This window comes from Diceros bicornis, chromosome 2 (assembly GCF_020826845.1).
Source record: "Diceros bicornis minor isolate mBicDic1 chromosome 2, mDicBic1.mat.cur, whole genome shotgun sequence".
Classification (NCBI taxonomy): domain Eukaryota; kingdom Metazoa; phylum Chordata; class Mammalia; order Perissodactyla; family Rhinocerotidae; genus Diceros; species Diceros bicornis.
The window spans coordinates 67,964,068-67,982,095 of record NC_080741.1 but is presented as its reverse complement, the minus strand read 5'-3'; the positions used below and the strand labels follow the sequence as shown (position 1 = coordinate 67,982,095).

The following is an 18,028-nucleotide window of genomic DNA, read 5'->3' as shown; positions in this document are numbered from 1 at the left end:
ATATTCATGTAGCTGCATTCATGATAACCTCAAACTGGAAACAATCCAGATATTCATCAGCAGATGAATGGATAAACAAATTGGGGTAGAGCCATACAACAGAATACTGTAAAATAAAACCAAAGAATAAAAAAAAGAAGAAACTGCTAATATATTCAACAACATTTGTATCTCAAAACCATTATGCTGAGCGGAATGAGCCAGATGCAAAAAAAGTTTAGATTGTATGATTCAATTCATATGAAATTCTAGAGAAAAGCACACTAATATATCGTGACAAAAAGCAGATCAGTGGTTGCCTGGGGCAGAGGTAGGAGGGGAGGGGGAGGGTAGAGTGCAAAGGGACATGAAGGAACGTTTCAGGAAATAGAAATGTTCTATATCTTGATTGTGGTGGTAGGTACAGGAGTATGTATATTTGTCAAAATCCGATGAACTGAACACTTAAAATGGGAGTATGTTATTGTATATAAATTATATCTCAATAGACTTGATTTTTAAAATGCCTTTTGCAATATCTCTCTCGTTGGTTCATTAGCATTTCTGGAAGCTGATTTTCTAAGATCTTGATTCCAAATCAAGTTTTGGTATTTCCTCATTGTGAGATTGTGAGTCTCGTACTTACATATATAAAAGAGGTATAATAACCACATATGGCCAACCTTTTGGAGTTGCCCTGAGAAACGAGAGAAATGATGAATATGTAAAAGTAAATTATTAATCATGATACTGTGCAAAAAATTGGCTGTCACTACCACTCTGCAGTTCACTCTGCAAGTCAGAGTGAAATTACCTTGAGATGGGGCCCATTTAAAATTTCGTTTAGTTGATCCTCTTATCTGAGCCCCAAATGAACTCTCCCCACATTGAAGGCCTGGCTAGAGCACAGTGTATCCTAGCAAATTTCCTTAGCACTTTAAAAAGTATGGGTGGCGGGAGGGGGCCCTGGTGGCATAGAGGTTAAGTTCGCGCACTCTGCTTTGGTGGCCTGGAGTTCACGGGTTCGGATTCTGGGTGCGGACCGCCGTACTGCTTGTCAAGCCATGCTGTGGCGGCGTCCCATATAAAGTAGAGGAAGATGGGCACGGATGTTAGCCCAGGGCCAATCTTCCTCAGCAAAAAGAGGATGGCAACGGATGTTAGCTGAGGGCTAATCTTCCTCACAAAAAAAAGAAAAAAAAATCCACCTGCCTCAGTCCATGTGACATACCGATCAACCCACTCAGACTCTAAGCCCTTCACTTCCAGCAGTGACAGCCTACACAGTTGTTCCCCTAAGTCACGTTCTACAAGTCATCTTAGCTTGTCTACGGGGTTCAGATTTCATTTGACATCTCCAAAGAATCTTCTGTTTTCAGAGCAATGAGCTTTATGTCAGAGGTGCTAACCTAGTTGTGGGGTAATGATGAAGATATTCATAGAGAGAGATATGTCTCTTCTGCAAATTAACGACTTGTCTTCCAGGCAGGAAATTGAATTTTGACTCTGAATTGACAGGGAGCATTGAAAATTGGGTCCTGATTTAATCTAAAACAACACATGCATTCATTTGACAAAAAGTCACTAGTATCTACTATGTGCATTGTTCTAGGCTCTGGGGATTTGGCAGTGAATAGGGAGCTTATATTCTAGTGCGGGGAGGAAACAGCAATCAAATAAACAGTGTAATTTCAGGATCATACAGAAATAGATGGTGATAGAGAATAACACAAATGCAGGTTGATACAGTGGTCAGGGAAGGTTATGTGTTTTGAGTTGGAATGATGAGATGGAACCAGCTATGTGACACTGTGGAGAAATGGATCTAAGCAGTGGGGACAGCAAGTGAGAGTGGGCTTGGCAAAGGAAGGAAGGAAAAGGAGGCCAATGTGGGAAGCATCAAGATTGAAGGGAAGACTATCATGAAATGAGGTTTGAGAGGTGGAGAGCGGATGGAGTTTAAGTTTTATTCTATGCAAATCAGAAGACACTGAACAGTTTTAAGCAGGGGAGAGAGATTATCTAATATATAAATATGGCCACCATGTGAAGAAGGGATTGTGTCAGGGGTCATGTGGGGAAATTAGTGAGAAGGCTACTGAAGTAGTCTAAAGGAAAGATCATAGTGGCTTGGACTAGGATGATGACATTGGAAATAAGGAGATATGAACAAACTGAGGGACGTGTTTTAGAGGTAGTGCTGCCATAGTTTGATGAATGGGAAGTGGGTGATGAAGAAAAAGGATATGTAGTTTTATGGCCTGAGCAACCAAGAGTTGGTGGGAGTCTTTCTTAGGAGACCACCTGGAGTGATTGGTGAGGGTGTCTGCATCCTTTGTCTGCCTTTAGAGTGGTGACTGAATTACTTTGAAGATTAGAATAGCAGTAAGTATTTGTAAATATCCTGTGATGGGAATTCTGATTGTAAAAGACCCTTCTGTGATTCTTCAGACATGCTAATAAGTGGCTGCTGGAAATGTCATGATCTTCTAATCACAACCTTCTTTTCCTAAAGCCATTTTCGGTAGACACCAGTTCAGGGCAAGATCCAAGCCCTTTCTGGCTTCTGTTGTTTATTGCTGGTATGTCACCGTAACACGCTCACTGCAGGGGGAGTCTCTGAGGAGTTTACTTTTGCTCTGCGAGACTTTTTGGAAGCTTGCCTATTTTTGTTAATAATGGCTTGGGAATTACTTTGTCAGAAATTTTGAAACCCAGTTGTCTAAAAAAAATTACAAGGTATTATTAAATATTTAAGTATTGCTAATTTCTCCATGTGGTATGAGATTTTGGCTGAGATTGGATCTTCGGGCTGTTTAGTTCCATGTTTACCATCTTGTATAGAGTCACAGATCCAATTTTGCCTATTCAAGTAAATTTTAAATTTGTTTGAAACAATCTGTTGGATAAGTATGTGTCGAAATTTTGTTGTTTCTTTTATGTTCGTGGAGAGTGGAGTAGTGAACTTAGCACTGGAACAGAAGCATCTCAGCCTGTGAAAACCCTGTTTGAGTAACAATAAGAAATGTTATCTTTTTAAATGTTTTGGATTATTTTCTTTTCCATTATAAAAATAATATAAGCTCATTCTAGAAAATTTGGAAGATACGGGATAAAAATCAGCCATAGCCTAATCACAAAGAAATCCATGAGATGTTGAAGTTTCTCATAAAATATAAGAGCTGGAAGGGGCTTGTTCAATTGTCTGGTCCAACTTCTTTTTTTGCATATGAAGAAACTGAGGCCCAGGGGAAGTGCGGAGTCTAGAACCCAGCTTTCCTCACTACCAGTTTTGAAATGTTTCCCTGATTGTTTATATGGCCTCATAAGCACTTCAGATTCTTGGGGTCTCGGTGGAAGCACAAGGATCTGCTACACCCTCTTCTTCAGCAAAGAGACTGTGACGTAGCTTTTCACTGGGCTTACACGTGGCTCCATCTGCCCCCTAGTGTGTGGGAAGCTGCATGGTCTTAAATAAGGATGGCATTAAATTGCCCTTGACCTAGGTGAGTATTTCTCGAAGAATGGTTTTTGGACCACCTGCATCAGAATCATCTAGGGTGCTTGTTGAAAATGAAGACTCCTATGCTCCACCCCAGGTTTGTAGAATCAGAATCTCTGGGGGGGAGTGGGAATCTACCTTCTTAACAAACTCAGATCCATTGCAAAATAATACTTTTGTCAATAGGAATAAAACTTCTTGTATTGAATCATTCAAATTGTCTAATCTATGATGGATGGATGGATAGATAGATGGATTGATGGATAGATGATAGATAGATAGATAGATAGATAGATAGACAGACAGATAGATAGGTAGATAGGTAGATGTCTGTAAATGGATAAAAAGTTTCTGGCTCCATGCAAAGAAACTGTTAATGGTTATCTCTTGGGAGTAGAAATGGGGTGAATGGGGGAGTGGGGCTTTCACTGTTCAAAGCTACTTAGAAACTTGTGTGCAGAACATGGATGTGTTGAGAATTCTTGTTATAAGTATTCCTGCAGTTAAGCTATTTTTTTGAGAGATTAAAAATGTCTGTATAATAGTATTTGCTCATGTGTGTATGGCCAGTGGGAGAAAGGGAATACTCCTTTGTTGATATAAGAGGTCACAGAAGGAGCAAGGGGGATCAGGGGAGATTCTAGTTCATTTATTCACTCACTTATTTATTCAACAAATATTCATTGAACACCTAGTGTGTGCCAGGAATTGTTTGAGGTGCTGAGGATGCAGGAGAGAACAAGTCAGCAGAATCCCCTCTTGTGTACAGCTTATGATTTATTATGAAGAAACACCAGTAAAGAGTTAAACAGGACAATTTCAAATGGTGACGAGGGCTGTGAAGAAATAAAGGGGCCATGCTATCATGACTGATATGAGAGCCATTCTCTGCTGGGTAGGGATGGTCTTTCTGAGAGATGACATCTGAGTTGAGACACTAATGGCAAGAAGAAACCAGCCATCTGCATATCTGGGGAACAAGTTTCCAGAAAAAGGCAGCTGTAAGGACAAGGGTCTCAAGATGGATTAGCTTGGTATATTTTGGGTACATAAAACCAGTATGGCTAAAGCTTAGTGACTAACAGAAGATGCAAGATAAAGTTCAAGAGGAAGACAGGGCCAAGCCACATACCGTAATCACGCCACAGTAAGGAGTTCAAATTTCACGCTAAATGTAATAAAAAGCCTTAGCAGAGCTACATTCAGGGAGGGATGAGCTGATATCTTCAGATTTGTGGGGTTTTTTTTTAAGTCACTTAAGCACTCAAAATTACATAGAAACTTAGAGTAAGTTTTAAAAAGATAGGCAACTACTTCAGGAGACAATGTTATTGAAAACCGTAAAAGAACTAAAGAAAGGGCAAGATATACCATCTACACGGAAGGGGAAGAGAAATATCATAAAATGTTGATTTTTACAAAAAAGTATTTATAAATTCATTGCAGTTCTAAACAAAAATCCAATAGCATTCTCCAGTTTGAACAGCAATATAAAAATTGAAGAATTTAATAAGGAGGTTTTGAAAAAGAAGAAAAAGGAATGAAGACTTCTCCTAACTATCAAAATTTTTATAAATGTATTATAATAGCAGTTAAGACACTGTGTTATTGGTGAAGGGGTACTGAACAATAGAACAGTGAGACAGAATAGAGAGCCCAAGGATGGACTGAACAAATGTGGACCTTTCTGTACGATACAGGAGGCGTTGGAAGTCAAAGTGGGAAATATGACGTATCAGAAGTAAATGGTGTTGGAACAACTGATTTTCCATAAGAAAAAAATAATCAGATTCCTAATTCACACTTTGTACAAAAATAAATGGTGAGATGAATTAAAAATGTAAATATAAAATGTAAAAATTTAAAACCTTTAGGGAGGAAAAAAGAGGGTGTCTTTACGCTCTTGGGATGGAGTACATTTTGTAAGCTAGAGACCCAAAAATCACGCTTGAGAATGACAACGTTGATGGATTTCACCATATTAAAATGTATTACTGCACAAAATGGCACCATAAAATTAAAAGGCTAGCGACAAACTGATAGAAGGTATTTGCCGCCCCAAATAACGAAAGCTAAGTTCATAGAATCTGTAGCAAACTCCTACAAATCAATAAGGAAAACTCAAACTACCCAGAAGAAAAATGGATAGTTTATTAACAGGCACTCGCCTGAGGAGGAGACATGAATGAGCAATACAAATTTGAAGAGGTTTTCCACATCACTAATAAAATCGGGGAATGCAAGTTTAAAATCACAATGAGATGGCATTTCGCGCCTGTCTGAGTAGCAGAAATTCAAAAGGCTGACAGTGAGACTTGGCAAGGAATGGAGCTAAACATGCACTTTGGAGAGCAAGTTGTCGTTCCCTAGTGAGACTTAAAAATGCGTATATTCTACAACACAGAGATTCTCCTGGAGACAGACATCAGCAGTGTTTCTCAAAGGAGGGGCTCTTGATATTTTGTGTGGGACGAGTCTGTCATTCAGGACTCCCTGCACTGTAGATTATCTAGCATCCTCGCCCTGCCCCACCCCCAACTCACAAAAAAACTCTCCCTCATTTCCAAATACCCGCTCGGAGAGCTGGACTGCCCCAGGTGACACCCACCAGGAGAGAATCCTGCACATGCGCACACAGTGCTGCCACATACGAATGCCTGGACAACCTCTGCAGCTGAACGGAGAGACCTGGGCGTGGAAGGAGAACTGTGAAGGATGTGCCCTGGAGCATCCTTAATTATGACCAAAAGTAAACACTGCCAAATAGCCCTCATTCCAGAAAAGGAAAATTAAACTGTGATATGGTCCTAAGGTAGAGCACTATATGATTAGATTTGTATGGAGCAAAATGAAAATATCTCAAAAAAATGGTGAGAAAATTATAATGTAATATACAGCGTGATACATTTTATAAAAAGTTTTAAAACCACAAGACTATAGGATATATTGTTTTTGATACGTACACACACACATGCATGAACTGGATATCCACCAAATTCGTAATAGTGGTTGCCTTTGAAGAGGAAGGAAGAATTGGACTTGAGAAAGTAGCATTAACATAGGAGATTTAAATTCTGTGTGGCTCTGTCTCTTAAAAGAGTAAAGGCAGGATGTGAAATAAATATGAAAAACAACAGCATTTGTTCGTTTTGAACAATGGGTACATGGACAGAAGTTTGTCACATTATCCTTTGTGTATTGCTGTATTTTCGCCCCTACTTGGGCTGTTGAGTGGAGAGCGGATGGGGGTGAGTGGAAGAGTGAGCATGGGGGTGCGAGGCAGTGCTGGAGGCAGAGTCTGGCATCGGAGGAACCAAGTGAGGACCCCAGTATCCCTGCCAATACTGCTTTGAACTGCAAAAGGATGTGACCACTTTTTTGCTTCATTTCTCTTATCACCCAGAAGTTCTTCCTAGGATAACACTTCCCCTTGTTGCTTCTGCTGTCTTCCAAGTTATGATATTGTCCCCTAAGCACGCCAGGAATTTGTCAGCTGCTCAGTTTTTTAGCAGAATGAGACATTCAACTGATGTCTAAACAATTTAAGTCCTCCCCATCCCCATCCCTGCAAATATGCTCCTACACTTCTTTTATTTTTTCTTTTCTGAACATTTTTTTATTCTGGCAAAATATGCATAACATAAAATTTACCATTATAACTATTTTTAAATGTACATTTCAGCAGCATTAAGAAATTCACAATGTTGTACAGCCATCACCACCATCCATCTCTAGAACCTTTTTTCATCATCCCAAACTGAAACTCTATGCCCATTAAACAATAACTTCCCATTCCCCGGTCCCCTCATCCCCTGATAACCTCTATGCTGCTTTCTGTCTCTATGAATTTGACCACTCTAGGTACCTCATGCAAGTGGAATCATGCAATATTTGTCCTTTTGCAGCTGGCTTATTCCACTTAGCATAATGTTTTCAAGATTCATCCACATCATAGCATGGATCAGAATTTCATTCTTTTTAAGAATGAATACTATTCCATTGCATGTATATACCACATTTTGTTTATCCATTCATCTGTCAATGGATACTTGGGTTTTTCTGCCTTTTGGCTATTGTGAACGATATAACATATAAAGCAGCTATGAACATGGTGTACGAATATCTATTCGAGTCCCTGCTTTCAATTCTTTGGGGTATATATCCAAAAGTGGACTTGCTGGATCATATGGTAATTCTATGTTTAATTTTTTAATGAACTGCCAAACTGTTTTTCACAGTGGCTGCACCATTTTACATTCCCATCAGCACTGCACAAGGGTTCCAATTTTTCCACATTTTCACCAACACTTGTTGTCTTCCATTTTTTGATAGCCAACCTAACGAGTGTGAAATGGGATCTCATTGTGCCTTTGTCCTACACTCATAACTAGTGTTAAGAAAGCATTGTACGTGTCTTTTGTCCAACTGATTGATCCATAGTACCCCTGTTTTTGAGTATTTCAGCATTTCCCAAAATGTGCTACATGGAACATAGGTCCTACTAGAGGCTTCTGTGGGGGCAAAAATGGGAGAAGGGGGCTCTGTGGTTAAATAAGTTGAGAAACAATGCAAACTCCAGCAAAGTCAGATCAAGTTCATATTTCACTTTGGCGAATTCCAGACATGAGCGTGAGATGGTATCCTGAATCTCCCATTTCCTGGTGGGTCTCAGTTCCTTCAAGTATCTCCCCATGCTGAGAGTGATTCTGTTATTTAAAGATACAATAAAGAAACTCAATTAACATAGTTTAAACCAGGAGTTGGCAAACTGTCTCTGTGAAGTGCAAGATAGTAAATACTTTTGGCCTTGTGTCTCTGTCACAACTATTCAGCTGTGCAGTTGTAGCTCCATAGCAACCATAGACAATCCGGAAATGAATGGACGTGGCTGTGTGACAATAAAACTTTATTTACAAAATCAGGCAGCAGGCTAGATTTGACTCACAGGCAGTAGTTGTCTGACCCCTGGTTTAGACCATCATGACCAAAGTTTATTTGATTATGGTCCTTCCTTCATTTTTTTTAAGCCTAAAACCTATAGTAGACCTTTGGATTTTTGAATTCAAATACTAGAGGGCTTCAACTCTTCATGAGTGACACTGAAGGTTGATGGCATGTAGCAGGTTGTCACTTTTCTAGTACCTAGATTTTCATTACTGTGGCACCAGAACTACTTATATAGTGGGCATTATGGGCTAAATTGTGTCCTCCCAAAATTAATATGCTGAAGCTCTAACCCCTAATACCTCAGAATGTGACTATATTTGGAGACAGGGCCTTTGAAGAGGTGATTAAGTTAAAATTAGGCTGTTAGCGTGGGCCCTAATCCAATCTGACTGGTGTCCTTATAAGAAGAGGAAATTTGGACACAGAAAGATTCACAGAAAGATGCACACACACAGAAAAGGCCATGTGAAAAGGCACCAAGAGGGTGACCATCTGTAAGCCAAGGAGAGAGGCCTCAGGAGAAACCAACCCTGTCAGCACGTTGATCCTGGACTTCTAGCCTCCAGAATGTGAGAAAATAAATGTCTGTTGTTTAAGCCACCCAGTCTGTGGTATTTTGTTATGGCCACCCAAGCAAACTAATAGAGTGGGGTGATCATAACTCATCCACCCTAACTCATTGAGACGTTGAACTTCTTTGCTTATCCTCAGGTACCTAATATCACAAGTATCTTTCACTGAATTGTATGGGTGGAGTTATATGATATGCTCTAATTGTATTTGCATATTTGTTATATTCAAAGATCTTAAGAGATATCCCGCATGCATGTTAAGAGTCATTGTAGAATATATTCCCATAATGCTCTTAGCTCATTTTCCTCTCTTCCTCTCTTTAGTCTCCTTACAAATCCTGTCCGCTCTGTTTCTATTCCTGAGCTCTGGAGTTTTCAAATAGATGCATATTTCCTTGTTTTACAGTACTGCTTATTGCACTCAGGCAATCAGTGTGCATGGGGCCATGGAATCAGGGAACTACTAGCTGTGTGTAGCTCAGACAAGGTATCATATTTCCCTGACTCAGTTTCCTCATCTTTGTGGTATAATGATATCTATATTGTTTCCTAGAAGCATTAGCGGCAATGCAAGTGATGTGCCTGACACACTCTGGCTTATGGTGAGCACTCAATAAATGGTAGCTTTTCTGGGCAGTCAGGAAGTATCTATTTATTTCTCTTTTTTCTGCCCTTGTGATCTGAGCTGACGTCAGCTGTGTAGTCTTTGTTAACACAGCTAAAGAAGTAAGGGACTTGACTAGTTCCTTACACATGATGATAGATGCTGCTTGTTATGTCATTATTTACAAGGCTTTGCCCCTCAAGGAACTTTTGTCACCTGGTGGACCCATGACAGTTGTGGGGAGAGTGAACTAAAGCAGAAAATGTACTGAGTCATTCCAGTGCCAGTCCTCCCTGTATAACCTTTTGCAAGTCGCTTTCTTTCTCTCTGAGCCTCATTTATCTTATCTGTAAAGTGGGGGCTTGGACTACAACGTACGTCTAGTGTTTTCTTTGTAAGCTCAAGGTATTACCTAAAAGTCGTGGGGACCACGGGGGTGACTGACTGGGTGTGAGAGGTCTTCATCCTGATTTGGTACTACTCAAACCATTACCCCATCCCTATGACTACACTCTAGCAACAATACATTTCCCTATTTAAATTTAATTTTGTTAGGATTTTAATGTTTAATTTAAAACACCTAACATAAAATTAGCCTTTTATTAGCTTTAAGAATTCAAAGATAAGCGAACTATTTTGTTTCCTAAAACAGTCTATTTTTGTCCTAAAAAGATACTGAAAAATGTTGCTTACAAGAAGCTTCCAACCTACACCATGCTCTCCTTGTAGTTGAACTCCTTGAATATCTAGTTCCTGTTAGAAAAGACGGATTTGTCATATGGCATCAGTTAGGAGAGAGCGGGCAAAGGCGCTTGTGAACAAATCATACGGTTCTTCCTGCTTCCTGCTGCCATCTTCCGCCTCTCGCCTGCGTCCACATCAGGGAAGAGTTGCAGGCCAGATGGGATGGGAGGTGCGGAGGGGATGGTGCGACAGTAGTTTCATTTAACCTCATGGCAGAACAATGAATACCACATTTGCTGCTTCCACCCTCTTCTTCTTGTCCAGTTTTTATACACTTATGTGTGTGAAACAGTTTGGACCCACAGTTGACAAGGGAGGACTGTGCTTCCTGACTTAAGAAGAGCTTCTGGAGAAAAGCTGTTTCCTTTTCTTTTATAGGGAGAATGACAAATACATATAAATGAGTGTCTTATGGCGCAATATACACACCAAATTTCATCAGTATTTATGACATGCATTTCATTCTCTCCACAACTGACATCTGTTGAAAACGAGATTCGGCAGTGCCATCCTGGTTTCTGTAATTCTGAAACATGGATTCTAATGTGATGTTTTATTGATTTCTCCTGCTTTGACAGCCCTGATTTTACAACTGACTGCAGATAACTTTTAGTGCTTCAGAATCTCCTCCTACCAAGACAGTGGAAGTCTAGCACCATATATTCCATGAAAGGCATTATGTAAGAAGCCCAATCAGTATTAAATCTTTAGTTGTTTAGGATAATAGTTCATTTGTGTTTTGGGATAGCTCTATTCTAAATCTTATCTAATTAGGTGAGTTTCTTAAACTGTGATTAAACTGTAGCCAGCCAGGGGAAAATTAGAAGTAAATTAGAAGTGTCACTGACTTGAGATTTCTAGTTCTTTCCTATGTGCCTACAGAAAGTAAGGAGCTTCTCTCCTCTGTGTTACAGGCTTTGATGAAAAATCCAGAAGAAAGAATGTGTGAAAGAAAAAGATGACATCTGTGCATGGAAAAGAAAATCCAAGGATTAATACAGTAAAAACAAAAGGAAGGCAAGACAATACTTACTAGTTAAAGGTAAGTGGACATCTCTGTAAATGCTGAACTCTGATATGTTAGAACAGGAAAGTGAGTTCATGCATGTTCGTATGTGAGTATACATTGACTTGTCAAGTGGGGATAGGTTAGGATATGAGATGATGTATGATATGATCTACCATCAAAATATTTGTGTTTCTAGCAATGAGGAAGAAAACTAGGACATACAATTAGTCCCCTACTCTCAAATAAAAGCTAAATGCCCAAAAGTTGAATAATAGACTTAGATTTTATAAAGAGGTCCTCTTCCCGGAGAGCAGAACCAACAAAAAACAAAACAATGTACTAACTGTACTATGTGGTAGACACATTCCCTGCAATATATTTCCAATATTTTATACACACATTTGTAAAATTATTTTCTTTTTATTTGCAGTGGAACACTTGACCAGCTTAAGTCCAGTGGACGATTGAGCAAGCTAACGGTTGATTATTTTTGTACATGCAATGAGTTTCGTCCTTAGCTTAGTTGTAGTAAAGGTGTGCTTTGTATCTTTAGTATCAATACTTTGGGATTTTTTTCCATTTTCAACTGCTTTTTAAAATATAATAAGAGGGGAAATGAAATATTTCAGTGGTTGCCCAAGCAGTGCCATAATGATGTTTATTGGCACTACCATATGATCTCTCAAGACGTTTCGTTAGCTGATCTCAGAAGTTCATATCCGACAGGCAAAGGTGGTCTGAAGGGTATTGATGTACAACGTGCAAAAGTATGAATTGTGCACAAGTAGAACGTACGACAGTTTACACAGCATTTACACAGTCTTCTCAGAATGCTTTCTTGAGTGAGATAAATGGTAGAATGCAATTTCTGCATGCCGGCCCCTGCTGGAGGGGATTATTAGTAGCAGTCAAGAACATGGACTCTGGAGATTCTTGCTCTGCCACTTACCACTTGTATAACTGTGGTCAAAATGGTTAATCTTCCTTTGCCTCAGTTTCCTTGAGTAGATGAGGATGAATATAGAAGAAATTAGTTAATATATGCAAAGCACTGGGAAGAATGCCGAGCACATAAAAATGCTTGATAATTATTAGCTGATTTTATCATTGCATAAAGTCAAGTGTACTTCAGGGATGGAAATTTCAGTTGTTATTTTTTCGGGAGTAGAGATATGGAAGAACCCAAAAAATTCTGGGAAGTGGAGGGTAATATTTCTAACCCTGGGCCTATTTGCACTGTCCGAGTGGCTGGCACAGGAACCCATGGGCACCAGGCAGAGATAAAAGAAAGCTCCAGGGGACTCAGTGCATTTCTCAGACTCTTACCGATTTAGATACTTTGAGAAATGTTGAGAATATAGACTTAAATGATGCAGGATGTTCTTAAATTACAAATCAGATCATCTCACACTCTTTGCCATAGTCTGTAAGGCTTGGTGTGACCTGGCCGCAGCCATTTTCTCCAGCCTCACCCCCTTAGCTCTCCATGGTCACTCTGACCTCCTTCCAGACCCTCTCAATCACACCAGCTCTTTTCCTCTTGGAGCCTTTGCACACACTCACTACCCAATGCAGCCTGGGTGCTCTCTCTCCCTTGGACCTGACTCCTTTGCCTTTTCCTTCCAATCTCAGACTGAAGTTTCTCTGGCTTCTCTACTAAAGAGCAGGCCCCTTTGTGACTTATCTTCGAAAAATATCGCCCTTACTGACATTCTCATCAACAGTAACTGAAAGCGCCTTCTTATTCATATCCTTGCGACAAGGCGTATTCAGAATGTGTTTCATCCTTGTCAGGCTGACTGATGAGTTTGCTTGTTTAAAGTGGGTATAAGGAGAGGATGCACAGATAGGCAGTGAGGGCAGAAGTTAATTGTTCGTTATCTCATCTTCAGAGTCTGTTTCCTTTATAGCACTCATTACTGGTGGGAATTATTTTCTTTATTTGTCTCTTCAGCTATTTTTCACCTGCCTTCCTTACTGGTATGTTAGTTCCATGAGGCCCGGGACAGTGTTTGCCTTTTCACAGTAATATTCTGGGCTCCTGGTCCAGCAACTGCCATATATGTGGCACTTGATAAACATTTTGGGAGTGAAAGAATGAATGAGAAACACAGAGTCCCTGCCCTCGCAAGCCAGGTCTTGTAGCTGAGACAGACGATTGCTTTACAGTGCTCGAGGTTCACAAATAAAGGGAAGAGGGAATCAATGGATCTCCCAAAAAATTAGACTCATGTAGGCAGGAGCGATGTTCAAAATATTAATAACCAGTCAATGTGATCAGGCATCGGCCATAGTGCTGGGCAGGGTTTACTCTTCAGTTGCTGGACTGTGGGGAGGTGGTGGGATTCGAGGGTGAGGCTCAGGGCAGTGATCAACTGGCAACCACTGTGGAGGAAATTTCAGTATTTTAACATGAAGCGCAGCTGCGTGAATGCATTCCTACTGATTATCAGCCCTGATTACAGTACCAAGTGGAACCCCTTCTGGTCCTGTTTGTACTGGGATCCTGTTCTCTGCCTTGGATCCATAAGAAGAATCATCCAGATTGGTCTGGAGGATTCTGGCACCCTCCAGTTTTACCCCTGAGAACTCTCTGCCCGCATTGCATGCCTGCACATCCTCCCTTATATCCACCTTAAATAACCAAGCTCATCACCTGTCAGACTGGCAAGGATGGAAGAAATTCTAATACTCCTCGTGAGAAGCAAATGGACAAAAATGCTCTTATAGTCACTGTTGATGAGAATGTCAATGGGGTAATATTTTTGGAAGCTAACTTGGCAGTATTCATTAAAAGTTAAATGCACATTCCTATTGACCAGGTAATAGAACTTTTATAAGTTTATCTTCCAGACAAAATGGTACAAATACAAAACCAAGTATTTACAAATATGTTCACTCTAGCACTGTTTTAATAGCAAAAATATGGCAGCAGTCTATATATCTATTAATAGAAGAGTAGTAAATAAATGATGGTACTTCTATCTAATAGAATACCATGTGGCCCTTAAAAGTGTTAGGATAGACCTCTAAAATACATTAAGAGAAAGGGGAAAAACTGCTGAAATTGTGTACATTATGATCATATTTGTTAAAAAGCGAATGAACACAAGCCAAGTGTCCACCAACAGATGAATGGATAAGCAAAATTTGGTATACAGTGGAATATTACTCAGCCATAACGAGGAATGGAGTTCTGATACCTGCTACAACATGGATGAACCTTGAAAATATTATACTAAGTGACACAAATATTTTATGAAATATTTGATGCAAAAATATTGTATGAAATATCTAGAATATGTATGAATTATCTAGATATATCATTGATCTAGAAATATCTAGAATATCTTTCTATGAAATATCTAGAATAGGCCAATTTATAGAGAGAGAAAGTAGATTAGAGATTACCAGGAGCTGGGATGAGGGAGGAATGGGGAGTTATTGATCAATGGGTACTGACTGGAGTGATGAAAAAGTTTCGCAAATAGATAGTGGTGATGGCTGCACAATATTGTGAATGTAATGAATGTCACTGAATTGTACACTTAAAAATGGTTAAAATTGAAGATTTTATGTCATATATATTTTATCACAATTTTTTTAAAAACTTTACAGAAAAAGCAAATGAGCAGACAAAAAATAAAAGCAGGAAGACTCATGCGTGTGCGCCCACGCACACCATATAGTCTGGAAAGATACCTTCAAAGCGTTGATAGTGGTTATGTCTGACACATGGAATTGGGGGAAGAACAGGAGAGAAGAATACTTGTGGTTTTTTGCATTCTTCATAGTGAGCACATATTTCATAACTTTTTAAAGTTTTTTTTTTTAAGTCAACCTGATCCATGGTAAAACTTTGGAGTTGGTACAATTTTCTAGTTTGTGCAACTGAAACAATCTTGGAAGGTCTGTTTGCACTTGAACTTGCTGACATCTGACATCCCTGTGCCATGTTTAACCTGACGTGAGAATGTAATTCTAGTTTAAAGCACAAAATAGTTTTTTATTTTCTAGATTAAATTATATCTTGTGGAAAAACAGTCTTTCCCTATAGAAAGAATTTGGTCTTATCCCTCCATCAATGAAGACTGACTCCTCTTTCTAGTAATTTACTGCAAAGAAAGATGCTTCTATTTGTAGTTTCACGTCTGTTTCTTTGGTATAAAGCATTTAAAGCATGTTGGTTATAAAAAATGAGCCACGATATCGGAATACCTAGAAATCTTTATGCATAATAAGAGATTTTCTTTTTTTAAAGGTGAAGCATTTTCTTTTTTTGAGGAAGATTGGCCCTGAGCTAATATCTGTTGCCAATCTTCCTCCTTTTTTCCTTTTTTCTTCCCAAAGCCCCAGTAGATAGTTGCATGTCGTAGTTGTACATCCTTCTAGTTGCTCTATGTGGGACGCCGCCTCAGCATGGCTTGAGGAGCGGTGTGTAGGTCCACGCCTGGGATTGAAACCAGCGAACCCTGGGCCGCCGAAGCAGAGCACGCAAACTTAACTGCTACACCACTGCACTGGCCCCATAATAAGAGATTTTTTTTTAAAACCCTGATAAAGTTGCAGAAAAAAACTCCATTTTAATGGGTTACCCATTTTACAAAAAGTTTAAACCTTATAATGTGGCCATAAGTTTGTGTAAGTAAAGAGAAAGTGTGGAAGGATGTGCACACAAGGCTATTCATGTTGGTAACCTCAAGGATGATATCGGATGAAAGGAGATTATTTACATTTTTTTATATAACTGTGTGTTGTTGAATTGTTCCAATTAAGAACTTTTCTTAATAGCTTTATTGAAGTATAACTGACCTACAAGAAACTGCACATATTTAAAGTATACAATTTGATAAGTTTTGATGTAGGTATACACCCATACATCATCATACATCATACAGTCATGGAGTCATACAGTACATAATCTTTCTGTCTGGCAGGGTTTATATAAATAAACCCTGTTTGTTTCTTTATTCACCTTTGATGGGCATTTGAGTTGTTTCCAGTTTTTCATGTTATGAATAATGCTACTGTGAACATTCATGTACAAGTCTTCATATGGACATATGCTTTCATTTCTCTTGGATAAATACCTAGGAGTGGAATGGCTAGATCATATGGTAGGTGTATGTTTAACTTTTTAAGAACTTGCCAAACTGTTTTCCAAAGTGGCTGTATCATTTTACATCCCCAGCAGCACTGAAAGAGATTTCCAGTTCCTCCACATCCTTGTCAATATGATCAGTCTTTTTCATTTTATCCATGCTAAGAGGTATGTAGTAGTAACTCATTGTGGTTTGTCCTGCATTTCTCTAATAACAGATAATGAATCTGTTGAATATCTTTTCGTGTTCCCATTTGCCATCTGTATATCTTCTCCATGAATTGTCTAACCCAATTTTTTGTGCATTTTTTATTAGGTGGTTTGTTTTCTTATTGAATTTTGAGGGTTATTTATGTATTCTGAGTACAAGTCCTTTATCAGATGTATGCTTTGCAAATATTTTCTCCAAGCCTCTAGCTTGTTTCCTCTTTTTCTCAACAGTGACTTTTGAAGAGCAAAAGTTTTTAATGTGTTTGTTTTAATTTGAACTATTACCAAGTGAGGGATATTTTAAAATATTTGTCAGCTGCCCTAGGAATTCCTACATTTAGATATCCACCTCACATGGTAACAAGCATATTAAAATGTACATGTATTTCACATTAAAAATAATTTCTTACACTACACATTTTTTAAAGACCCTATAATTTTGCTATTAAAATTGTTATATGAAACTTATTTCATTTATTATTGATGATAATTTTTCAGGACTCATCATGCATTCTTGATGATTCATGCCAAGTAAAAAATCTAACCTAAAAATCATTTAAAAACATAATACAATTTAACGAATACTACACTTATCAACTAATGAAATTGACAATAGGTTAACTTTTGTAGATATTAAGTTAAATATTTATTACTTTAGATTGGGTAGTGTTCTTTTCATATTTAGAACCAGTAAGTTTGTTGCTTGTTTTTTAGCTCTAGAATAATTTTTCTAGGCCCCTGAAAAACATGTAGCTCCTAAACTTAGGATACAACAGTTGGTTCAAATACATTTAAGGAAAAATATACTAATTCATAAACTAAAAAGAAAACACAAATAATTTAAACATCTTTCTGAGCATTTCATAGACAATCATTAAGTGTGAGTAATAGGGTTTGGAACAGATACTCGGAGACTGACTGGCATTTAGAACACTAAATGTTGAGGAATTTAATGTGTTTCTGCTGGTACCTGAATTTCCTGCTGAAGTTGGATTAAAACAAACTCTCCTTAGGCTCTGAGGTCTCACAAAATTATGCCTTTTATTTTTAAGTTTTTCTTTTTCTTTCTTTTTTTTTGATGAGGAAGATTAGCCCTGAGCTAACATTTGTACGGATCTTCCTCCACTTTATGTGTGGGTCACCGCCATAGCATGGCTGATGAGTGGTGTAGGTCCACACCCAGGATCTGAACCTGCGAAACCAGACTGCTGAAGCAGAGCATGTGGAACTTCACTACGCCATGGGGCCAGCCCCAAGTTTTTCTTATTTTTAAAATTTTTTTTCATTTCAAAATTAACACCTAATTTTGGAAAAATATTCAAACTGAGTATTTCATGATGTTGAAATTTTAAAGTTCTCA

At 38.7% G+C, this 18,028-nt stretch overlaps 1 protein-coding gene across 3 annotated transcripts in view; it reads left to right on the top strand.

Moving 5' to 3' along the window:
- The window catches only part of FRMD4B (FERM domain containing 4B), a 311,911-nt gene that overhangs the window by 78,866 nt on the left and 215,017 nt on the right, over window positions 1-18,028 (top strand). For 2 of the 3 annotated variants that reach the window (XM_058562852.1, XM_058562834.1), the window contains exon 2: window positions 11,263-11,390. The gene's annotated coding sequence lies outside the window, so the exon portion shown is untranslated. Of the gene's footprint in view, window positions 1-10,761; window positions 10,894-11,262; window positions 11,391-18,028 lie in introns of those variants that run through there. The other variant, XM_058562843.1, reaches the window with a different exon arrangement.